Raw genomic sequence first — 27255 nt, 5'->3', positions numbered from 1 at the left:
ATAAGTACAGTACTTAATACAGTAATTAGTTGTAGTTAGTTAGTTAGTTAGTTAGTTAGTTAGTTAGTTTTGTTTTACTGTATACAGTTAGGCTCATACGTTTTTGAACCCATGCTAAAGTTGACTAAAAAGAGGCATATAAAATAATCTTTTGGAAATTGATCTTAATGCCTTAAATAAAAAATGAGTAAATATCCAAACTTTAAGGAGACCATTTTTTTGTGAATGAATAATGTATTGTAAATAAATAAATGTTCTTCCTTAAAATACAGGGGTCATACATGTAAGTATTCACACCCCTATGTTAAATTCCCATAGAGGCAGGCCGATTTTTATTTTTAAAGGCCAGTTTCTTCATGGACCCAGGATACTATGCATCCTGATAAAGTTCTCTTAGCCTTTGGAATTAAAGTAGCCCCAAATTATCACACACCCTTCACCATACCAATAGAGATTGTCATGGTTTTATTTCAGTTAGCCTATTAGCTGGTTTGATGCTTATTGAGCTCAATGCAAATCAAACCAGCCAATTTGTGTCCTTAAAGGTTGGATATTTCCTCATTTTTTTACTTAAGGCATTAAGATCAATTTCCAAAAGATTATTTTATATGCCTCTTTTTAGTCAACTTTGGCATAAGTTCAAAGACATATGAGCCTAACTGTACATGCGGAGGTATGGGTAGAGTTTAGTTAAAGTAATGTGTAATAATATGTGAATCACAGAGGAAAAAACGCACGCACATCCCAATCTGATCCTGGGTGCTGGACAAAACACTTACGATGAGAGAGGGAAAAAAGTCCGCAACACCAGTATATGCTCCCAAGTTATATTTTATTTACGTAGACGTGAGTCAACAATCAAAAGACACTCATATATGTACAATTATACATAAGCTAGAATATGTACAATTATACATAAGCTATCAAAGAACAATCTGTGCAAATCTCCCACCACAACAAGAACATTTCTTACGCAAAATACCCACTGGTAACTACAGGTGTGGCAAGACCGAAACCTTCAACCATCCTCACACCGGGAAGATCTACCACATAAAAGGCACTATAACTTGTACATCCATCAATGTCGTCTATATGCTCCGATGCCCATGCGGATTTGCTTATATAGGAAAAACCACTAGACCTCTTAAAACGAGGATTTCTGAACATAGATCCAATATCCGTCTCCATGACATTAGAAGTCCAGTAGCACTTCATTTCACACAGGCCTCTCACAATGTCTCGTCCTTAACATATACAGGAATTCAACTGATCAAACCACCCAGTCGGGGAGGGGATTTTAATGCACTACTTCTTAAGAGGGAAGCATATTGGATATATACATTAGACACACTGTCACCACGCGGCCTCAATGAGGACTTCGATCTTAGGCCTTTCCTGTAGCCTGGGCCCCATGTTGCACAGTCCTGACAATAGACGCGAATTTGCACAATGTGATAATATATGCCATGCTGCACAACTTTGCACAGACTGTTCTTTGATATCTAGCTTATGTATGCTTACCGCTGGCTGATGTTTGACATATGAGATGTGGAGACATGCTTGTTCTATGGATATGTACTATTAGTGAACATGAGATGAGTCCTGATGAAAGATGCTAATTTGCACAATGTGATGATAGACGCCAATTTGCACAATTTTGCACAGACTGTTTGTTTGACAACTAGCTAGTGATTTGTGATATGTGATTTATGTATACTTGCTTATTCTATGGACAGTTACTATTAGTGAATATGAGTTTAATGCTGACATACTAATTTGCATATTTTGACAGTGGACGCCAATCTGCACATTTTGCACAATTTTGCACAATTTTGCACAGTCTGTTTTGACATCTGGCTGTTGTGTATCCTGTGGACAGAGAATGAGGTCATGTTTACATGTTTTTGTAGTTGTTGGATTCCTGTAATATTTGTATATAGTGTATGTAGGTGTTTCTGGAAAATGTAGATAGGTGTATGGATGTATGTATGCACTGCATTACTGAACATGTGTTGGCACTTGCTGTGATTGATTAATTACTTGCCTGTGTAACACCACTGTATGATCATGTGATCACTTAATTGTACATATATGGGTGTCTTTTGATTGCTGACTCACGTCTGATGAAGGGCTTGAGTTGGCCCGAAACATCACGGTAAATAAAATATAACTTGGGAGCATATACTAATAATATGTGAATAGCATCATCCATCCACACTCATGTCAGTCTGGATATTACAGAGCCCGGGAGGTGTCACCGCAAGATCTTTTTGTATATCGAGAGAATGTGCTCTCATTTTACAAAATTTTGCACCCGTTTTTGAAAAATGAGCACACAACTTACAATGAGCATACTATTTAGCCAAATGTGCGCACGATTAACTGAATTTAGAGCACAATCTAGTAAAATGAGCGCATTTATTTTATATTTAGTGTGCAAAAATTTGAATAAGAGCACAATTTAGTAAAATGAGCAAACAATTTAGTAAATTCAGAGCACAATTTAGTAAAATGAGCAAATTATTTAGTAAATTTAATTTAATTTCATGTCACACAACCAAACATAACTTAGACTCTGAACTTTTATTGGATCCTCTATGTACTTTGGAGATAGTGAATAGCAGGATTAGGTATTCATTTTCCTTTGAAGTGTTGTAGCAATGTTATAAATTATGTATTACTATATTTATTACATGTTTATTAACAATACAATATGTATGTATAACTGGCAGACTAACACTATTATGAACAGCACTCTTGTAGAATAACTCACACTCACCCATTTCAATAATTATACATCAAAGCCCTTGTTAAGCATGCTCTGATTCAATATGATCCCCTGCGGATATGCACACACATACTACACACACACACACACACACACACACACACACACAGTGTTGGAAGACAGACACACATGGTAAAATTTAATGAACAATCAACAGGAAAGGACATTGGGATTCAGGAAGTCCTTCACCGTTTGGCTTTAACAACTCTCAGCGGCACTCAGGCAATCAGCGGACTGGATTTACGGGAGATTTTAATTTGGATGCATTATCCTCCTCTTAGGCCCATCATTCCTCCGCGGCCAACACAAAAGATACTCCCTGATAAGTCTGAAGGTCAACAAGCTGCCGCTGTGAAGATATTAGCTGCCCGTCTCAGTGAATCTAGCCACAACTATGTTTGCACAATCACTTTCCTTTTAAAAGAAAGACTTGATTGTGTTCATAAGTCTCTTTTATGATGGATTATGGTTTATGAAATGTGTTTTTAACCCTCCTTTGTCTTGATGTTTTTCTTGTCTTTTTTTCTACATGCAGTGAGTTTCTTGCACTTGGAATGAAGGTCACACAGCTCACGTCCTGAATATTCATGCCATGCAATCTGTGCTTGGCGTTCTAAAAAAAAAGAGAAAAATAACACACACACACACAAAAAAAAATAAAACAGTCAAATTGCCTTTGGAGGCTAAGCTTGTGTGGTAGCCTACTGCAGCAACTATCTTTGGAGGAATGCACATGGAGTTTGGTATTGCACCAGAACCGGGGTGGGGGGTGCGAATGGTATGGGGCAGGGGGTGAAGCAGGCAAGAATATTCTTAACCACATTTTTTTTCCTGCACATCACTGCATTATTGAATGGCCTGCTCCTACGTCTCCCAGAACATTTTGCTGATGGAATCAAAACCTCTTTCACAGATTTAAATGAGGTGTGCTCGTCTGTGATTGGTATTGGAAAAGCATTTGTCGGTACAAAGCCCTGACAGAACGCCGCTTAAATGTAAGGCAATCACAGTGTGCGGCACAAAGACGGACACAAGCGGTGTGTGTGACTACGTGCGCGTGCGTGTGTGTGTGTGTGTGCCCGCTCCTCCAAGTGGAACGAGGACGGAGGATTATGACGGTAATCAGTGATGAACCAAAACAAAATCCCTCCCCACTCTTTTCGGTGTGTGTGTGTGCGTGTGCGCGTGTGACAGTGTGCGCCCACTGATATTGACAGGCCTTTTTTCACTGCATCCAAAGAGCTATAATTTAAAACTCATTCCAAAGTCGTTTCTCATTATTTTTTTTTCTCCTCTCCCCCGGTGGATCTATACACACATTTATCGTCTGTCTCTAAAGCCGTGATGGGTGCAGAGCAGAATCAGACGTGTGTATTCAACAAGCCTCGCAGCCTGGAGCCCCGAGCCATACCTACATCACTTCTGCCCTCCCCCTCCTTCCTTCCCTCCCACCCCCTCTCTCTCTCATCCCTTGTTCTCTCGCTCTCTCTCTCCTCCTTGCCGGCCCATTTGTTATGAGTGTCAGCAGTTTCTGGTGCGTTGAGATGTGAACAGCCTGACACCCCGTCTTTGCCGGCCGCGTGGGATTTCTGATGAACCCATTATGAGCATTGTCATGGAGCATCACCGCGGCGACGCAGCGCCGCCGAGTGCGGAGAATGAAATGGGTGGCAGGAGGGGGGGGGGAGGAGGGTGTAGTGGGTGGAGAGGTGGAGGGGGAGGTGGGAATACTGCTTGGTATGCTGGAGACACCCCCCCCCCCACACACACACACACACCTCCACTCTGTGCAAGAACCTGTGCTGGCTCAGAGAAAGAGAGAGAAATAGAAGATGATAGGGAGGAAAAGTAGGGGGAGGAGGATGGAGAGAGAGAGAGAGAGAGTAAAGAGTATGATAGTGAAGTGGAGAAAGAGAGATAGAGGAGACATAAAAAAGGAGGACAAGGAAAGTGAGCGACCAAGAGAAAGGATGATAGTAAATTAGGGAAAGAGAGAGAGAAATAAAAGAGGATGATAGTGTGTGTGTGTGTGTGAGAGAGAGAGAGAGCGTGATAGCGAGGCGCGGGATGGGGGCTGTAATTGTGTGCCCTCCTCTCCTCAGCACCATAATTAGGCCTTGTCATGGCTGCACACCAAGCAGAGCGGCAGAGAGGCTCCAGAAATAAGCAACTATCAAAGAGAGCAGACTACACAGGAGAAGCCTTTCAGACAGACGTCATTACGGTCGAGAGACAGACACATAGACAGAGACAGAGGGAGAGAGAGAAACAAACATGGAGAAAGGGAAGAAGTAAAAGAGAGACAGATTGCACTGAAATTTGCTGTGATTCTCCCCCCACTGCTCTGCTCTCCACTCATCCTACCCCCCCCCCCCACCCCCTGTCCCTTTACCCCCCCCCCCCCCCCCCCCAACACACCCCCTGTCCCTTTACCCCCCCCACCCCCCACCCCACCCCCCACAGCAAAGCCAAATCAGCAGCAGTCCACTTACATCTGTCCGGAACATTCTTCTCTGCTGCAAAGCACAAAGATGCCACTCTCTCTTTTATCACAACAGAAAAAGGAAGGAAAGAAAAGCACTCAGAATCTCTCTCTTTCTCTTGTTCTTTTTTTTTCTTTCTGTCTTTCTGTCTCTCTCTCTCTCTCTTTCTCTCACAATGGCTTCTAGAGTGTGGGCTCATCAAGCCGGAGAGCCCTTGTTTCTGCCAGTGCATGTTCCCGGCTTGAGCAAATAATTGATCACTGTGAAATTAAAAACAATTGGATTTATACAACAGTGGCAAATGGAAAGCGATCGAGGTTCAGGGTGACTGGCTCAGGAGTGGAGAGGCACCGTGGCGAGACGAATCGGAGCTGACCCCTAATATTAGCTGCCGCTGCTGTCGCACATTCAGATACAATAGACCTCCAGCGCTGTGTCTGAGCAGGCAGGCTCTTTGATGTAGCGGGACAAGGTCAAAATACTGGGGGTCGAGTCTGACATGGGCTGCGTGCCGCAGTTATTTCTCCTTGTAAAGGAACATTTCATACATTTGTATGGCCTGTATGTGTGTGTGTGTGTGTGTGTGTGTGTGAGAGAGTGTGTGTGCGTGTGTGCATGTGTGGGTGTGTGGTTTCCTTTTTCTTTAAAGTGTATTATACTGGACAGGGTCTTGGTTTGTAAAATGGCTATGAAGAATATTCAGATCTTTAAAATTCTACACTACCTGTGTGTATCTGACATCGCCCTGGGTGGAGGGGGGCTGTCTGATTTATTCACAGGTAATGTCTGTGATTTTGCCATAATTTGCTTTGCCATCATTTGTATGGCCTGTGTGTGTGTGTGTGTGTGTGTGTGTGTGTGTGTGTGTATGTGTCTGTGTGTGTGTGTGTGTGTGTGTGTGCAAATGTGTACATGCATTTTAGTGTAGTTTCTTCTAAAATAATGGCATAAGTAATTGTTTTTAGGTTTTTCAGAAAACCCAAAAAAGTTGAATGATGATAATGTAGGCTAAAAGAAATTGTCCAAAAATAACTTATGCCATTATTTTTATGTGTGAGTGTGTGTATTTGTGCTGTGTGAAGGTGTTTGTGTGGTAGATGAGAGTACATTTGTGGATGTGTAGAGTGTGTCTGCATCCTTGTGTGTGTGTGTGTATGTGTGTGTGTGTGTTTGTTTGTGTGTGTGTGTTTGCACATGTGTGAATGATGTTATTTAGTGAGGGCTGATCGCTAGTTTAACCTGGCGGCCACGCTGACTGCCACTGCATTAATAATCAGACGCACACACACACACACACACACACACAACCCTCTACAGCCCCTGCCTCGCTCCTCTCTATCTCTCCTCTGCCGAGCGAAAGAAATAATCACAGAGGCGAAGAACAGGAACAAGGCAGGAGGAAAAAAAACAGTGTAACAGCAAAGAAGGCATGGTGCAGGATTAGAGTACAGGAAGGCATGGTGCAGGATTAGAGTACAGGAAGGCATGGTGCAGGATTAGAGTACAGGAAGGCATGGTGCAGGATTAGAGTACAGGAAGGCATGGTGCAGGATTAGAGTACAGGAAGGCATGGTGCAGGATTAGAGTACAGGAAGGCATGGTGCAGGATTAGAGTCAAGTACACAAGCATCCTCACCAGACTCAGACTAGCTTTTTAGACACACCGAGGAAAATGTGATGTTGACTGAATGAAGCTGGAAACAAGCTAAGAATTAGCATTAGTGTGACGGAGTAGCGCCACTACAGTTGAGTATGCGCTCTGACTGCCATACCAACGGGCCTGGCTCTTTGGCATTGTGGTCAAGCTGCAGGTTTAGTGCCCCGGAGACCTGGGTTCAAGACCGAGTGGGATCACTGCTCTCTCCCTCCGCTACAATTAGGATGTTGTATTATAGTGCTGATTACCTTGTAATTCAGTCACTAGGTAAAGTGTATGACAGTTATCCCTACCACTATCCTGACTTACTCTTGCAACCCTAAATTAACCATACAGTTCTCATAATTAAGTGTCAGTGTGCTGCAGTCTTTATTACTCCATAGAACACAGTAGGTACACTCTAAAAATGGCTCTGTAAGTAAAACTGTGAGAACAAGAGAATGTGGGTAATTGAGGAAAGATGATTAATGAATTAAACTGGATGCATCTGTAATCTTGGCTGAAACATGAATGTAATTGCCCATCAGATTGCGTGGCTTTTGCATAAACACTGACATTCTTTCCACTCATTTCCTTTTGTTGTGGGCTCTCAAGGAAAAAAGTCTTGCTGATTTTCAAAAATGTCAGTTGTTGCAGCTGTCGTCAGTGCTCAGCAGATCTGATCGCGTTTAATCAGTAAGCATTGATCATTACTGCAGGCCACACCCAACAGTTCAATGGTAGGGGGAAAGTTCCTACCTCAACTTCCCCACAGTTGGGGCTTAAATATCCCTCTGGAACACCCCTCATGGAACTCGAAAGGGGTTGATACTTCTGTCCAGTATGCTGAATGGTACAAGCCTCCCACAGCAGGAGTTACAGCAGTGGGGCAGTATATGAGTGGGAACTTTCTAGAATCTATCAAATCTAGTCTCACAGTTGCTAATAAGACATATTCAGTGAGTCCAAATGATCAGACTACTGCTTACTTTCCAGAAACTGAAGTCCACCATATAGAATATATTTATATATATATATATATATATATATATATATATATATATATATATATATATAGATATAAGAATCTGCAGATATAGTGGCAAATAGCCCTGGGTCTCATCTGACAGAGAGGGCAGAGTCCAGAACCCAGAAATTATCGCCTACCTCACTAGAAGCCCCCTGGGAGGAGGCCATTTTGATTGGGCCATCTGAAGATTAAAGAGGTATGGAGTATGCCCGTGAGGAGAGAGAGAATAAGAGACAGAAAGAGAGAGAGAGGAGAAGGAGGAGGAGTGATAGATCTCTGCTCTGAGAGCAAACACACTCTTTGATAGCTGCAGGCTGCTGCGAAAGAAAATGAGTCTGGCAAAGACAGAGTGAGTGGCCTGGACATTTTTGTTGTTTTCTTTCTCTTCTCTTTTTTCCTTCTTTCTTTTCCTTCTCTCTGTCTTCCTTACAATGAATGAAGTTCCCTCTCTGATCCTGTCCGCTCTTACAAAATAACTTCACAGCGAGGCGAGGGGAGAGAAACATAGTGCCTGTCTCCGAACTAACAGTTCCCCTACCACATTTGCATTAGCTTGCGATTCTGCAGATGCTAATTTTCCGAGCAAATCTCTTATGAAGCGACTCTGATTGAGCCAGGGGTAATTTGGTCTGCAGGGGGAAGATTTCGCCCATTTCACCTCCATTTAAAAGAATGAAAGGCTTGCAACTCCAGTGGGGGCTTTCCACTGAACTGTGTCTGCGGTTGTCATAAAGCTGAACGGTACCTGCTCGTCACATTGAACACTTCCCTCACCAGCGCTAGAAAAACTGTATCAGTTTCATTAAAACGGCAGTGGGCTAGAAAAGTACCAACGTTCAATACAGAACTTGCACAGTGAGCAAAACGGAGTCCCAGAATGCTTTGCTCTGCCTCGGCTTGTCATTCTTGATTCAATGTTCGGAGGAAGTCAACCACAGCAAAGGAAAATTAGTTTTTCCTTTTAAAAGTCATAGAAAAAAAAACAGAACCATGCTTGAGGGTGCAACATACTGCTTGTGAGCCAGACTAATACTTTTAACAGTAAATAGATGTTACTGTCTTAGTATTTTAGTAGATTTAGAATATACATTTATATATGCTTAATGTTATCTTTTAAAGCAGATATATTTTAGGATGACTAATATGTATATAAGATTACACGCCAATAAAATTAAGCAAAGTAAAAACTGAAATTATTTCTGTAACCAGTGATACTCCATTAGGAGAAATAGAAAACATGGCCACCATATTCCACTTAAGAAGTAACGTTAGGTAGAACGGGAGTGAGACCTTTCAGCAGCACCATCACTGACAACTGCAACACTCCAAACGTTCCTCGCCTCAAAGATCTTAAACTGTCTCTGCTCATTTAAATAAGGCCTTTGGCCTAATGGCTAATCATACCCACCATACACACATTTACAAACACTTATTTCCCTCGGTTTCATAACCCAATAAGAACAGGCCACACAGGCAGCATCATAATATCTCTGTGTCCATGTTCTGTTTTTGTCTCTTGCACTTCCTAGATTCAGTCATTTAGGGGTCAAACACTCTGTGAAGTACAGCATTTTTAGGAAAGTTGGCCCACAAATACAGAGTCTGGGGTGAGCCCATTGGGGATCAGGTTTCAAGGGGGCGGGCTGGGGGGGTCCAGAGATTACTCCACCGTACAGTAGTGAAGCTGATTTATTGCATGTTTAATACGGTGGCACTGTTTATATGTCAATAGGTATCTCATTTTGATATTATTGAGCTGTATATTCCAGGACATTTTGCATAGTAATGAATAGGAACAATATACCACCTTTGCAGGACTGTAACCAATGGTCTAAACCATTAAACATTTGGAAATGCTGGACTGAACCCATTGCTGCCTCTCCAGCATGCATCTAGGCAACAGCGGAGTAGAGAGGAAAAGATCATATCAGATTGGTACCAGTATCAGGTATTGAAATGTGGTATCGGGCCATCCCTAATATCCACATCAGCTGTGTGTGGATATCTGATATGGGGCTGAATATCAGGGAAACCAAGACAGGGCATGAAGGCTTGGAGGCAAGAGATGGAAGTAAGTCCAGAAACAAGACAATAGAGGAGAAGCACAATGAGGTTGAGAAAGACAGCTGGTGGTAGCTGTGGGCGGTGGTAGCTGTGGGCAGGGAGTAGCTCTGGGTGGTGGTAGTGAAGTGGTTAAGGAGCTGGACTAGCATGCAGTAGTCTGAAAAGTTGCAGGTTCAATTCCTGGCTTCCACAGTTGTGCCCATGAGCAAGTTTACTTAACCCCAAGTTACGGCCCTTGTAATATAATTGTCGGAAATTGCTTTGGATGGAAGTGTCTGCTAAATAAGTAAATGTAAAGAGAAAGAACAATAAATAGTAAAAAACCTAATTTGAAGAAAAGACAGACAGAAGAAATGTGTGAATGAGGGACATCTCTGTGGACTCTGGGGACAGGTCGATCCTCCCTCCACACACACACACACACACACACACACAATCTCTGACATGTGGAGAGTGAGACTCGGGCGGCATTAGCACTTGTAATAATCCCTTTCATTCCCATTCCCTGTGCGCACACCGCCAGACCACTCCTAATTATACTCCATTCTCTTTTGACTAATGGAGGGGCTGATGGAACAGATTAGATGGCACAGCCTCCATAGACTGGCCTGAATGAACGTGAACATGGGGGGGAAGAATAGAGTGAGAGAGAGAGTGAGAGAAAGAGAGAGGGAGAGAAAGAGAGAGAGAGCGAGAGGCTTCAGAGCCTCAGTCCTCACATTGAACTGATTGACCTCAGAGAACAAAGATGTGCAGTCAATACAGACCCATAAAATGTGGAATGGGGATGTCAATAGCTAATTCAAATGGTTAGATTTTAATATCGATACGGCCAGACGGACAGATGAAAGTGTAATAACAGAGAAATGGGTAATTACACAAACAGGAGATGAAAGGCAAGCAACAAAGACATACACTCTTTTCCCCACTCTGCTACAAAGAGTTCCACACGCCACCCAGCTATTATCAGCCTGGGCAGATTTCTCTCTCTCTCTCTCTCTCTCTCTCTCTCTCTAGTTCCCTCGTTCTCACAACACAGAGTTGCTTCCACTCTGATCTTTAATTCACAGAAATCGTTTGCACTTAATTATTATTCTTGTCATCATTTCATTTCTTTTTCACTTGTGTAATTATACTTCCCTTCTTCTTCATTTGCTCACTCTCAACCCTCCCTGTCTCCCTCTCTCTTTCTCCTCTCTCTCTCCTCTCTCTTTCTCTCAGACTTCCTCTCCTTTCTTCTCTCTCTTAGGACATTGGCAGTCTGCTCGCAGAAGGAGCGCTTCGTAATCAGCGCCACTTAAATAATGGAGTGTGAAGGGCCTCCTGTTGACTGGCGAAGGGCTGGGTGGGTGCAGATAGTGGCCATCAGTCACCGCTAGATTTATTGAGTCGAGCGGTGCCGTAATGTAGCGGGGAATTAAAGACAATGTGACAAGGCGCCGCTGCAGATGTGGCTAAACAGATAGGGTTTGTTTCCCTTTAGATACTCTTCTTTTCAGATTGAGTTAGCTTGCCTGGCGAAATTGTGTTTGTGCCACAGGCTGTATATGTGTGTATCTCTCTCTCTCTCTCTCTCTCTCTCTCTCTCTGTGTGTGTGTGTGTGTGTGTGTGTGTGTGTGTGTGATTGCTTCTTGCGTAAACACTATTTGAATTCAGGTCCTGTGACTGATCACTGCCATTGTTCAAGGTTGAACTTGATTTCCCTTCTGCCTGAAACTGCCTCCAAATTGGCGAATAATGAATCTAATAACGAGCTAATAGGATAATAACGACCTCATAAGATGCCAGCGATGTGGGGTAAACTTGTGAGTGTGCCTACGCCTGTGTCTATGTGTATGCAGCACACATGTTCTTTGCATTTTTCAGAAGTACAGGGCATGTCTAACACCTAACAAACCCTCCCAAGGACACATCCCCTGAGCTATACATGAGCTCTCAGCACCTATTTACGCAAGTACAGGACACAGGTTTGCTAGCCCTACTGGGAGTGCAAGGATTAGAGGAAAGGTTGTGTGTGTGTGTGTGTGTGTGTGTGTGTGTGTGTGTGTGTGTGTGTGTGTGTGTGTGTGTGTGTGTGTGTGTGTGTGTGTGTGTGTGTGTGTGTGTGTGTGTGTGTGTGTGTGTCTGTGTGTGTGTGTGTGTCTCTGTGTGTGTGTGTGTGTGTGTGTGTGTGTGTGTGTACGAAGGGGAAGGGGAACAGGAGAGGCTCTTAAATTGGCAATGCACGTACGTTGCCGTGGGGCCGAGACGATTAGGGTAGTGATGAGAGTCAGTAGTGTGACGGAGGGGCCACAGGGGTGTCAGGAGGAGGGAGATGAGAAAGGGGGGAGAGAGGCATTGTCACCCCCCCCCTTTAACACACACACACACACACACACACGCACACACACACACACATACACACACACATACACAGGGACAGACACACTTAAACATACATGCACAATGCACGTCCATATACACGCAGACATATTCACATAGATACACACAGTCTAAAGCACACACACATAAACACACACACATACATACACACACTCTCTAGTCTAGCCCATACCCAGGGTGGATGGGTGTTAATATGGTGGTGCTCCTCTCCTTTCTTCATCTCACCCACATTTATCACTTGCTCTCCTGTTCACTCAGACTCTGTCAGCACACTGGCCTAGAGGCTAAAGGCCCAAACACCCAATCTCACTCCTCTCTTACACACACACACACACACACACACACACACACACACACACACACACACACACACACAGGGACACTAACTCTGCCTGGTCTCTCTCCCCTCCATATGTATTCTGCCTTGCCTTCACCTTCCCCTAAACCGCAAACATCTCAGTCGTTTGTCTGCATCATGGAAGATCTCAGCATAGAGTCAGACATTCACACAGATACTGTACAAGTGAGAAATGATTAACCCAACTATGTGGATGTCTCCACGGATACACAAAGTTCAGCTGAGGAATAGCTGGTATTGGAATGAGAATGAAATGAGAAAACAGCAGAAAGATGCATGATCACCATTTGCATCAGAAAGACGGCATAAGGGGGCAATCAGGTGCTCCTTTTTGATGTTGTTTCATAATGGCAGTAAGTGTTTTGCGTGCTGCTTATGTACCCAGAGCACCTCACGTTTTGCCTCAAATTGAAAAAAAGTTCAACTCAAGGCCTCACATTTTATAAGCGGCAAAGTATGTCCTGTCTGTTCGCCCCCCTAAGGAAGCATATGGGAACAAATCATGCAAATGAAATAGTCTCACTATCTTTAACATTTTTTTCCTGGAGGCTCTTGGGAGCAGATCTAACTTACTGGGTTACATTCGAAAGCACTGATATTTGTTTTTGCGACTGGGGGCATTTGGAAGGAAGATAATATGTCTGTTGCATTGGAGCTGATCTGCGTCCATGTTATCATAGCAGCATAACACAGCATGGGGTGGCATTCAGAAACAAAGATAGGATTTGCTGTCAGGGTAGCCAAGCAGCATTAGCATCGCTAGCAGAACTGGTATGTATCTGTGTGAATAGATTGCATTCAGAAGCATTTCGACAAGCATTGCATTGCATTGGCTCAGATCGGCAGCTGTGTTAGCCTAGCGATGTTAGCAGCAGTGAACGCACTGAGGCCTCCCCAGCGTTAATTGATGGCCAGGTTAGGAGGGCTAATCAGACTCATAAATAACAGTTAGAGAGATGAACACATGAAGCTCACGCCTCTGACATCTCCATTAGGACTCAAACGAGATGCGGCAGGGGAGACATCCGTCAAACACACACCCACACGCACACACACACACACACACACACCACACACACACACACACGCATTCACATGCGGCAGGGGAGACATCCGTCAAACATACACACACAAACACACACATACACACACACACACACACACACACACACACAGAGATAGGACAAATACAACTGCACTTGTATCCCACACTCACTCACACTAATACACATGCACATACTGTACACATATACACAAACACACACACACACAGTCGCTCATCCACGATTGTAAACAAAATGACACAAAGCAGAAAGATACACAAAAGTAATAGCTAAATATTCTCCATCATAACACACCCAGTGCTGCCATTTTAAATTGTTGTCAGTGTGACTGTGTGTACAAGGGAGATAGATAGTGTGTGTTAAGGCACTCTGAGTTGCTGCTGTAATGCAGTGTTGTCTGTCCTAGTGCCATATCTGAGAGCTGGGCCCCTCTCTATTCACACTCTACTCTCTCTCTCTCTCTCTCTCTCTCTCTCTCTCTCTTTCTCTCTCTTTCTCCCTCTCTTTTTCTGGCACACCATTGATTTTATTCCCTTATTATTGCAGTACAGTGCGAGGTCTTGCATACCAATGCCAGTGTGCCAGTGACGAACGGGCTGGGCAGAATTAGCCCAATATTGCAGCAGGTCCCTGATGATAATGAGAGGCAATTCTGAACGATGATTGGGTAAGTGGCATCATCCCACACACACACACACACACACACACACACACACACACACACACACGCAGGCAGGCAGGCACGCACACACACACACACACACACACACACACACACACATACACACTCAATCTGGCACACAGAAACAGACATATAGAAGCAAAGCTATACACTGACCAAATTGCACATCTGACAAACATACAAACTACTCATCAGAGTTGGTGTTGACGTTTGCACAAAGCATGTGAAGACACTTATAGATATGTGAAGATATTCCCTCTTTTGTTGCATGCATGTGTGTTGTATGTGGCACTCCTATTAATGTCATAGCACATCAAATAAACACTTAAACCCATGCTCTGATGTTTCTCCTTTTACCAGATTAGACCCCAGGAAACTGAATGGCGACATCCTAAAATGCGTGCTCAACCAAGTAATTATACACACCGTGACACCCCCTGCACATTAGCTGGACATAGTCATGCTTAGCGGCTGCCTTTGATGCAGGAGTCTCCTGCTGTCTTGTGCAGAGAGGGGGAGCGGTCTGGTGACAGCAGCTGGAGGCAGCTCTTAGCCACGAGGCTCTCGAGATGACATGGCCTCTCTGGATAAACAGGTAATTAGCCAGAATTATTCAAATGAGAGACGCAGCAGGAGGGGGTGGGCTGGGGTGGGATAGGATTGGGTGGGGGTGGGATGTGGTGGGGTAGGGGGCTTGGCTCCATCCATCCACCTGTCGGCGAATACTGGAAATGGTGTTTAGCTCCAGAGGACTGCACAAAGGGGGGGCTGTAATGCAGTTTCTCTCTCTCTCACACACACATGCACCCGCACACTCAGATGCACACACACACACACACACACACACACACACACACACACGTGCACCCGCACGCTCACATGCACACACACCACACACACACACACACACACACACGTGCACCCGCACGCTCACATGCACACACACCACACACACACACACACACACACACACAGACACACACACACACAAACACACACAGTCAATCAATAAATATTCACACATAGTTGCAGCAATACAGAAAGACACCATTAGAAATCACAATGTATATAACACACACATGTGCACATATGGCCTCCTCAGAGTTTAATTATTCTTACTGCAATGGAACTCTAGGATTACATGTCTAAAACATAATTAATGTACTAACTATTTTATGATTTGTTTGATAATAGTCCTTTGAGTGATTATCTGAATTTCTTTCTGGTCTTGACACTCTGTGAAGGGTAGACCCAATGGCCATATATCTGAAGGCCTCTCTCTGGCACACATATGAGAACATGTGTAGGTCGGTACAAACACTAACACCTGGCTCTATGACAAAACCATCATACATGTGGACACACCTTGCTGATGTATTCTTGGCTAGAGATACAGTACTTACTGATGTGATCAGCCACCCACATACACATTGTTTAACATATGCTTATGCACACACACACACACACACACACACACATACACACACACACACACACACACACACACACACACACTCATACACACACACACACACACACACACACACGCGCGCGTGCGCGCACACACACAGAGGCAGAAAATATTGTGGGTGACATCTCCACCTGTGAAAATTACAGTAGTCACACGCAGGGCTCAGTTACCCACAGCATGTATAGTGCATCCTTGACATACAACCTTACAGAAATGCAGAATGACACACATACACATATGTGGAGTAGTGCTTGTAAACTGTTGTATAATGTAGCATTCAGTAATCAAACAAAACTGGTGGTGAATGTATACCTCCAATATCACGCGTCTGCATAATGCCGGCTATATATTTACATTAAATTCTTTTATCAAACCAACTCTGCCAAAATCTATGACAAAAATCTTGCTATCTATTACAAAAAGACATGCTGTGGGCATATATATGAGTCGTTTTAGGTCGTACCTCAAAGTTTTAAACTGAAACTGAAATATGACATCCTGCATTTCTCTCGAGAGAACATACCAAAAATGACTTGTTGATATTTGTGTCCTCACAACTCTCAGAAATGTACTTTTAAGACCTCGCTTCTACACTTTTTAATATTTCCATTCCTTGATGGTCACTGCCAATAGTTCTTTTTTTCTATCTTCAAAAAATAGCATGCTAAACCTGTCAGTAAATCTCTGATGGATTGCACACATTATGTATTACTCTACTATCTATTGCTAATTATGAATTATTACTACTATTATAACACTGTAACACTGGTTCTCTTGACTGAATCATAACCCAGCCACTGATCACCTAGCTAGCTTGTTTGATACCATGTAGATTTGCGTATGTGTTTAAAAGTTGCACCACTCTCTCACCTCCATCTAAGTTGAGTGGATATTCTGCCTGTGGTGCCATTCTCTTATCAGAGTCATTGTGTCAGAGGTTTATCCATCTTTCCGTCTCCAGCTATCCTGCCTCCCTCTGTTCACATAATTGATCAATTAGCTGCCTCATAAGGCCATCTCTCACCACCACACTAACACATTTACTCCACCATTTCCATCTATGTTTTACCTCATCTGTATGCTCTCTTTCTCTCTCTCTCTCATTTAATCTCTCTCCTTCTGTTATTCTCTCTCTCCCTCCATCTTTTCCATTGCTTTCTTCCTTCTTGATTTCTCTGTTTTGTTGTGCCTCAACTTCAGTCATATTCTGTTCTCTTTCTCTCTCTCTCTCTCTCTCTCTCTCTCTCTCTGTCTTTTCTTTGTCTCATGCCTGCCTCTTTTTCCTCTCTCTTACACACTCGTTTCTCTCTCCCATCCTTCAATATTTACCAAGTGACATACACACACACACTTCACAGGCTCCATTGTTCCCTGTGTGCAGACTGATATGCTTCCCCCTGAGTGGAATCTGAATGTGACTTCAGGCCACACTGACGGACGAGACAAGAGGCTCTTCACATCTCGCCTAATTTGACTGGAAATAACAAACATCGGCAGTGTGGAGTGTCCTCCGCACATACTCACTGTCCAGATAAACCACAGCTTAAGGACATGAAAGGCAGCCTACAGATAGTGCTAGAAAATAGTGTCTGGTTTTCATCAAAGGACAGCTGAAGCAAGTGAGATAGGTGCACATCAAACAAGCAAAGAGAACTTCTATTACAAGCAAACAAAAGTTGAGCCTAGCTGTTTTTAGGTATTTCACAAACAGTTGTAGCTATATCTCTGTGGCCTTGTTGTTTTCTCCCATGATTAAACTTTTCCATTAGATAAAGGCCCTTACTCTTCCGTAGTAGAAGTTTGTGTAATAGGGAATTTACATAAAATAAATAAACATTTACACATAGCTCAGGTATACAATGCTTATGTTAGTAGCTCTGAGGTTCTTGTGCGTATTTGTATTGAGGAATCCCCAAACCATTCTTTAAAGAACATTTCAGTGAATGGTACACCCTCTTCCAGCTTGAGGGCAATATACACCACCCAGAGGACCAAATATAATATTTTAAGACAGGCAAAGTGAAGGTAACCTTTCGATTTTAAACGGCTCACAGAGCACCGTTTTTGCAGCAGGGGTTTATTATTCCGCCGTGTGACATTTTGTCCGTAGTGATGAGCATGCAGCCATCAGGAGAGCGTAACATCTGGAGCCCCGCACCCTCCGCTCGGTGCTGCGCCCCTTAGTCAAGCGCCCCTGTTCCCCTCGCCGCACTCAGCTGGTCCCCTCCGTGTTTAAACTAATGGTTTAATTTGCAAAGCTGTAAAGCCGAACAACATCTAATGTGGCACGCAGACATCTGCCGAATGGAGGAGAGCACACATATATGCAGAGGCACTCAAGCAGGCACACAAAAGTGCCCAGTGCACGATTCACACACACACACACACACACACACACACACACACACACACACACACACACACACACACATACACACACACACACACACACACACACACACACACGAAAGATTTTGCCTTTAACCCTAAGTGTTATGAGGGCATATGCTTTGTGGTTATGCATCAAAAGGGGAAAGAAAGAGAGAGAGAGAGACATCTGTTCAACTATGTTTTTACATTTTAGTAAAACATTAATCACATTACTTCTTTCAAACATCAGACCTTATATATAAATTCCTGCACCTGAAGTGGGCCAAAAATCCTTTGTTCTCACTGCACAAGACTTTACATGTAAATGAAAAATGTCACTGTCTGTACTGCCACCTTCTGGTTCAACAGGGTAATTTTGTGAAACGTTGAAAAGATTTCTGTAGCTATGACTGTTTGCTCAGATTACTTTTTTTTTTATTTGGCTTAGAAAAAATAGCACAAGAAATTAAGATGTACTTAATGTACTGCATTGATAATATATCTGATATATGGCATCTTTTTTCATGTTTTATTTGATAATAGGAAAATACTGCTCTTATCTTAATTTCTAAAATTGCCCACAAGGTGGGGTTGTCGTATAATGATGAGCGTGTGAAGTGAGGTGACCCTGGCCTTCACGTGGACTTCAGGAGAGGATAGTATGTGCCAAATTTAGTCTCTTGCGGTGGGCTTGTCTGTCGGGTATTGAAAAATAAATAATTATGCACATAATGTTGCTGTCTTCCTCCTATTTAAAAGCACTTGTGCACTAAGGCCATCTCCATTTTCATGGCAAAAGCCCAAGGATCCCGTCGAGCCTTGTTGTCTTACCCTGCCTAATCAACCAGGAGAAACTTTTGTCCAAGGCTAATAACACCGCAAAGAGCTCAGAAGAGATGGCGGGGAACCCATGACATGTGTCAAAGCACCGCGACTAACAGCGGTGTCATTATGCCCAAAGCCCGTGTCAGCTGTCATCCCAACAATGGCTAGTCGCTCTACGGACCGAGGGATCGTCTGACCATTAACACTCAGATTGATAGCGGAAAGGCGCCCGCGAGTGACACGAACAGCTCGCTCGCCCTAGCTTCACGCAGAGATGCGACTGCACTTTCCAAGGACATTACAGCTACATTGCGGTGGTCCTTGGTGGCAGGTTATCATTACTGTGGTCGGGTGCGCTGGCGAGGGTGATAAGGGTGGGGAGAATTGCAGGCTTTCATATCCATGTGCTTGCCCACAGGATGCTGGCGTGGTCGCGCTGTAATTTGCCTCGGAGGCGATGGCATGAGTGGGGTTTAAAGTAATTATGAGTTTGTGTGGCCATGTAAAAGCATTCATCAAAAAGAGGATTAAGAGAGAGTTGAATACGCAACACAGGGCTTCACTCAGATTGTTTTCACCATAGCTGAAGAGAGTTGACAAGTAAGCAAGCAACAGTCAACACTCAGTAAAACCTCAAAAAATCTCACATCAGATCTGCCACTGATGGTGTGTGTGTGTGAGTGTGTGTGATTTATATGTTAAGATGCATTATAAGACATTAATCATAAGCCACCACTACCACTATAACATGGCCAAGAAAGTGCCATATTGGTGTTCTCATTGACCATATTCTACCTGGAAGTTTGTACTGTGCTCTTGATGAACTAAAAGCTTTAAATAACATTGCAAGGACAGAAACATTATGTTAGTTGAAAGATAAAATAGCCAACACAACATTAGTGAGTGTATGATTCACAGTATTCCAATATTTTGAAGTAGCTTATAGCCAAATAGCTATACTGTTAACGGAGAGCCATGTAACATTAATGTTATTATAATGATTAGTATCCATGCAGCTATAATAGATGTGTTAATAAAGCTATAAATTAAGGATACACCGATCCTGATCCTGAATTTCCCCTTGGGGATCAATAAAGTATCTATCTATCTATCATCTATCTATCTATCCATATTTTTACCCACAATATGGCAACGATACCTGTAGGCTACTTTTGGTATTGGGCGATACTGAGTACTAATCTTATGTGAGTGTTTTATTGATTTTATAACAATAAGTCGCTGTAGAACTTGTTGCCTTGGTAAACAGAAAATGATTGCAGATCATTGTCACCAATGTGTGGTCCAGCTATTTGAGCCAGTGTTGAACTGACAGTATTGGATCAGTGCACAAGTCTTTTTTTTTTATGTTTAGGTTTTTTATTTTTTATGAATTACAGCTCATTCATTTTTTGAGTTGCTCATTATACAATATATATCATATATTATACATAAGACCATGGAAACAGTGGTATGTAATTGACCATTTCTTATGTAGCCTAGATCTTGATGTAGAAGATCTGAGGAGCTACAAATTTGACCTACACTACCACATATACTCACTAATAGCACACACATACACACACACACACACACACACACACACACACACACACACACACACACGTAAGACCACGAAAAAAGAGTAAAAAAAAAATAAAAAATAGAAATAAGGCGTCACCCTGTCACCAACATTTGTTTCCCAGTGTGTTAATGTGAGATGGAGTGAATAGTGAAATTTTATATTTTGTGTTCCAAGCTGCACCCTGTAGATCCTGATTTGTAAAATTGTGCTTTCGTCTCTCTCTCCCTTCATTTCCACCCTCCCTCCTTTTTAAAATGTTACCTGAGAGCTCTGCAATCAGTTGATCCAGAAGGAGATAATTAGCCGTTATTCGAGCTGTTAGTCGCTCGGCTAATGAAAAGCCCCGGCCTTCAGAACATTCTGGAAGCAGCGGGGTTCCTGAGCAACTCACAGTGCGCTATTTCTACAAAGCTATTTGCCCTGGTGCCATTTGCACCTGAGCTCACAATCACAGCCATGTCCTCTCTCACTTGTCCTTGTGCTTTGTTTCATTTAGTCATCCTCCAAGGAAACAAAACAACTAAAAAGAACAATTATACAATACATTTGGGATGTCTTTGTTTGGTACGATTTCAGAAAATAATACTGTAATACTAAAAAAATAACGTATTTGTTCTCTGTGTTTTATTTCTGCTTTTATGTATTGCACATTGTGTGGTTGTCTGAAAACAGCATGTCTTTAACTGGCATGTCTACAGACTTAACATGCATCGCATACAAAGCAGGCGACGGGGGCACTTGTTGGTTTGGGTTGAATTGAACATCACGTACAGGCAGGACAAAGAGGGTCTGACCGCCTAAACCAGCTGATGAATATTTCAGACACATCCAGATGAGATGAATGAATAAAGTAAAATCACACACATATGCACTGTGCCATGTCTAGGCATAGTTTATTTATTCCATTTAGCCCTCTTCCATTTTCATCCCTGAAAATCAATCCTCCATCTCTGTTTCCCTTGGCAACAGGTTATAATCCATGGTTACGAGGAGTGGTTGCTAGGTGCGTTGCCGAGATACAGACCCCTCTCTCCACGGCAGCGACGTGGGAGGCCACGGGGTCCTAGATGATGGTGGGGAGAGGAGGTATCACAGGAAGGACGCCAGTAATGACACAAGACAGCCAGGTAAGCAAAGAGAAAAAAGATTAAAAGCCTGAAGAGGTCTCAAGGAAAACAGGTCCTGACGGAGTAGCATAAACAGTGGAGGAAACAAATGAAACAGGGACAAAGGAGAAGCATAAAAAAGGCAAGCAAAAATATGTGTGTCTGTGAGTGTGTGTCAGAATCAGGTTGAAGTTAAAGGGCATTGTGTGTGTGTGTGTGTGTGTGTGTGTGTGTGTGTGTGTGTGTGTGTGTGTGTGTGTGTGTGTGTGTGCATGTGTGTGTGTGTGTGTTTGTTTTTGTATGATTATGGGACACCTGTAGATACTGTATGTGGGCATTCCACATATCACATTGGAACACATCCAAAGTCTTAAATCCTTCACATCCCATTCGCCTCTTTGTTCTACACCCAAATGTCATACTGAGATATTCATTACTTCTCAAGCCAGCCTGTCAGTGGTATGGACGTTAACATGGCCATCCCAGGACGTGGTCCGGTATGGGCTTACTTTGCTTATCAGAGACCTTTCGAGATAAGAGACACAGACAAAGAAGGGAAAGTAGTCTGGCGTTTAGGGTACCAGTTCACTGCATTTAATGTCTTGAGTGCCATAGAATTGAAGGATTTCTCTACTTCCCCTCCTGCAGGTACGTTTAAAGTACCCATTAGCACTCTACTGTATGCATGAGTCCATGTTTCACTTCTCACGTCTCCACTTCTGTAAGAAATGCCCTATTCCCAATGACTGGGATTCATGTTGTCATGCACAGAACAAGAGCCATCTGAGATGAAGGATACATTTGAGGCAGAATTCCTTCGTGTTCATTTTCACTAACAGCTGGAGTAGGAATAGTTGCGTTTCAGTGGGAACAGTTTACCCTGAAATGGGAGTCTATTCAGATCACCAGCTATGGTCAGAAATGGGGAGTAAAGGAACAGAATAGTAAGAAAGGTATTTAGTTCTAAATGATCTATCTTTACCTGAGGAGAGGGAGATGTGTGATGTTATTATTGTTTCAGTGATGTATCAATTTAATCATAATAAATTATTTTAAAATTCTCCTTGATAAATAATTTAAGATGAGGCAATTTATTGTGAACATTCACCACAATTAACAAAAAAGATATTCTTCTCCCAAAAAACTTTGTATCATAGGCTAGTTAAATGCACTTCATTGTGGAAATGTGTGCCTCACCCTCAAGGTTGTCTGTAGAAAAAACAGAGGAGTTAATTTTCAGATGTGTAAACATTTAATAAAATCTGAGCATGATTTCTGACTCTGTCAGACCTCGCCTTGAACATTCTAGGAGGAATTCGGCCCATATAGAAATAGTAAATGTAAGCCTAAATCTATTGTTTAATCTATCTCATTATTGTGCAAGAGAAACTAAGCAGATAATAATTAGATATCTTTTAGATTGTCTTTTGTTGTGGGAAGACAGAAAGTATGAAGGAGCGGAAGACCGAAAGAAATACTATAGTGGTGTAATGTTTTGTGTGAACTGTAGGGGGCAGTGTGACCGCACTCACTGCGCATCCCTGTCTGCTGAGTGGAGAAGAAAGCCTCCGTGTGAGGCACCACACCTGCTACAAAACCAACATTGTCGAACATCTCCCTTCTTCCACCCTGGAGTCGGAGCAGCCTATTTTGCATAGGGAGAGAGGTAGCACTGCAATGTGATTGGACATTCCCTGCCCAGATTCAGCTTTGGTCTATTGTCCCCTTTTGTATTTCTAACTCACTTAAAAAAAAGTCTTCTGCGAAACTGACAAGCTCACCTGACTTTAATCTTTTTACGTTTGTGTGGCTTCTGAGCGATCAGCATTATCACAACAATGCTAAATGCTCTCTTGGGTAATGCTGTCTACCTTCTGTGAGTATGCGTGTGTGTGTGTGTCTGTGTCTTTGTCTCTCTCTCTGTGTGTGTGTGTGTGTGTGTGTGTGTGTGTGTGTGACTGTGTATGTAGGGGGTGCTGTATTATAGATTCAGGGCTTGCCCTGTAGGCCTATGTGTGTACTCAGACACGTAATATAACAGGGGCTGATAATCAGTCATTAAAAGCGGCTCTCCAACGAGTCTTATTAGCAAAGATTGATCCCAGTCTCCTCTGATGCAGGCTATCAGTATGACTCCCGATAATGAGGCATTTCATCAACAGACTCATCACTATGTGTGGCTTTGAGGTGAAATCTAAAGTCACGTCAGGTTACGGGGGCTACAAGCCTGCGCGGCGCGATGCTTTGGTAGTCCTCATAAAAGAGCAAGCGGATGCAATAATTGCATCTGTATTAAAAGTGCGCGCTCTTGCGGGCGAAGAAAAAGTCGACTGCTCAGACCCTGACATCTGACATCAAACATTTTCTCAATGCATGACTGAACAGAAACGAAACAGATCATTACATAAATAATGCAATATAGAAATGCATTTATTTGAAACAACAACAAAAAAAAACTGAGACTGGCACTATGATATGTTGTGCGTGTTGAAGTGAAGGGAATAGATTTGGCTAAATTTACATTTTCTTCATGTCTCTACCACAAAACAGCCAGAGGCAATGCGCACAGAGTTATGTATTTCACTGTTATAAAAAAACAAGTAAATAAATAAATAACACTATAGTTGGAACCATTAAAAAAACTGAAGGAGCAAAGGTGCTGTTTTTTCCCTGCCAGTGTAGGCAGTGGCATTGTTTTATGGAAGTCCCTTTGGTGACTTTTGCTCCTGATATACAGCCAAACGACCTTACTAGAATTCATTCCTTTATTCATCATCTTGACTCCTAATTCCACAATTCACAAATATATCCGCTAAATTGTATTCATGGTGCTTGAATCAGTGTGCGTGCATAATTTATCGCATGCAGTCCCGTGAGCACCATACACAGCCATTATTGTCACAGCCATGATGAGTAAACGCAGGTGCATCGGAAGCATTAGCAGCCTCTACACGCAGGCAGGCGTCGTCTCTTGGTAACCTTCCCTAAAACAATGCCGTCTCCTATTCTTGTCCCGTGCTGATGAGGACGATCACAGGCGCGGTTGGGAAGTGGGCCCCCTTTGGTTCGGAATGGAAACGGCTCGGCTAATTGACTTTGGAGTCCTTAATTGAAATGTAATGAAAACGCACCGGTCCTGACGCACAGCCGCCTCCGCCTCCGCCTCCGCCTCCTCTTGGGCGCGAAATCTCCTGATGAATTGGTGTGCGTGCCGTAATTGTGGGCTGTTAAAAATGCATTGATTTTGGGATAGAGCAACATCCGTTTTGATGGGTGTGTTTGTGGGCACATCAGCATTTGTCACCATTGAAAGAGCACTTTGCACTGCACGCACAAACACACACACACACAGACACACACACACGCACACACACACAAATTGAGCATCCATGCGCCACTGCTTTTTTTCAACAAAATGAAAACATCTGGACTCACTCTCCATCATAGTTGTGTCAAATCAGCTTTGATTGCTCAGCTCGCTAAGCCTTCCCCCCCATGGATATCTGCATGCGTTTGACCTGTTTTAAACAGAGGAAAAAGGAAACAGAGCATTTCTTTGTGCATCATTTCTTTGTGTGTCACATTCTCTTCTTATTCCTCTTTGCATAAAGGTGTTTGGGAACTCAGCGCGGGTCTGATTTCCCTACATAGCTCAAACGGAGTCTGCAGGGACTGCCTGGGCGTGTCACAAACAGCGGAGGCGAGAGGTGCGATATGAAATCTGATACGGAGGGGATGTGCACTGATATGCAACGCCTTTGATTTTTTTTCCCCCTACAAGGTGCTCTGTGCCTTATCTGTCTCTCCGCTGATCGCGGGCGGCACGTGTGATCTGAGGAAAGGGTTAAAGCTTCTTGTGAGTTATTGCCTTCCACTGTAGTCATAGCAACAGGTTAATAAGTAGCGTCTCTGATCTTCCTCTTGTCACTGCACCGGTTGCTAAGATACAGATTGAGTTTTGGGCCCTGGGGACTGAGGTGCAAACTTGTACAAAAATAACAGGAGTCAACTTTTGTTATGAAAACTCAGGCAAAAAAAGGGAATTAGTGAAATAGCAGGGTTTTCATGCTGTAACACTATGAATGTGAGTCATAAACAAAAACAGCCATCGCCTATATCTGTCGCCTCCTCTTACAACGGCGCAGGGTATGACGTTGGGAATGGCTTCCAGGATCGCCCATTGACAAATAAAGCCTGCAAACAGTTGAATTCTCTCTCACACTTACCAAGTGCTACATGCACACGTACACATACACGTACATGTAAACGTACACATATACACATCTAAACACACAAACACACATACACACACACACACACACACACTCACTCACTCACTCACAAAGCGCTACATGCACACACACACACACATACATGTACACGTGTATGGAGTTACATTTGTTCCACTTTTATGAGCGAGCAATAGCACAATTTGAGCGCAGAAAAATATTTTGAGCGAGCACACAAATTATATTTTGAGGAAAAATGAAACTCGAGCACAAAAAAACTTGTAGTTGAGCAAACAGGAATCTATGTTGTGCTCACATGCTATGTATGTGCAACATCAGCCCCCTTTCTTTCAGTTTCACTGTACGTGCTCACATAAACTGTTCCTCCGCTAGCTCAGGAGATCTCCTTGTCGCGCTCGCTCAACTTCGTCTGTGTGCTTGCTCAAAACTGTCGACAACGTTACGTTTGTTCCACAATTCATCAACCAATCAGAAAATTCAGGGGCTGAAGTGCAATTCTCATTGGCTGCTGAAGTCCACAACGCCTCATTTACTAGTGTCAGTGGGAATCGGGAAAGGTTAATGCTGGTCTTAGTTTCAACACATAAAGTTAAGTAGACATTGTAACTGTGTTGTAAATCCAACAATACCCATATGATAAATACTTACCAAAGATGTATTTTCATGTGGCGTGCGTTCTCCAATGTTCCTTTTTTCCCGATACATACAGTCGGTTAAGACGTTCGGAAAGTTTACCGCCCCCCATGAGGAAAGCATGCTAACATCACACGATGGAAGTCAATGGGCGAACTCACTAGCATTTAGACTTTATACATTCGTTTTACATTCAGGTGGAGTTCTGCTTGTTTCTGAACACAATAATTTAAAGGAATTGTGTTTACTTAACTGCCCAGTGTATGCTAACAACCTAATTCACCCTCGATTGCCCAATGTTGACGACAAATTTCTCTGGAAGCTATATACAATGGTAGCATCATTAGGTTGCTAACTGGCTAATCGTCAGTGTAACATAGGTAGCATCATTAGGTTGCTAACTGTATCGTCAGTGTAACATAACCAACTGGTACACATTACTTGTTAAAACTATTCCCACAGACATTGTAGGGAATGTGCATTCATGTGAGAATAAATTAAGATGCATGAGTATGTGGTGTTACGGCAAA

The 27255-nt window shown here is 43.0% G+C and overlaps 1 long non-coding RNA gene across 1 annotated transcript; it reads right to left on the bottom strand.

The window, feature by feature from the left end:
• LOC121682096 lies at positions 1 to 26377 on the bottom strand. The gene is made up of 4 exons (XR_006022427.1): positions 26239 to 26377; positions 11225 to 11232; positions 1798 to 1803; positions 1 to 12 (listed from the first exon to the last, which is right to left on the bottom strand). It is a non-coding gene; the product is annotated as an uncharacterized LOC121682096 (long non-coding RNA).
• Between the last annotated feature and the right edge of the window lie 878 nt (positions 26378 to 27255).

This window comes from Alosa sapidissima, chromosome 14 (assembly GCF_018492685.1).
Source record: "Alosa sapidissima isolate fAloSap1 chromosome 14, fAloSap1.pri, whole genome shotgun sequence".
Taxonomy (NCBI): domain Eukaryota; kingdom Metazoa; phylum Chordata; class Actinopteri; order Clupeiformes; family Clupeidae; genus Alosa; species Alosa sapidissima.
This window is presented reverse-complemented; position numbering and strand designations above follow the sequence as displayed.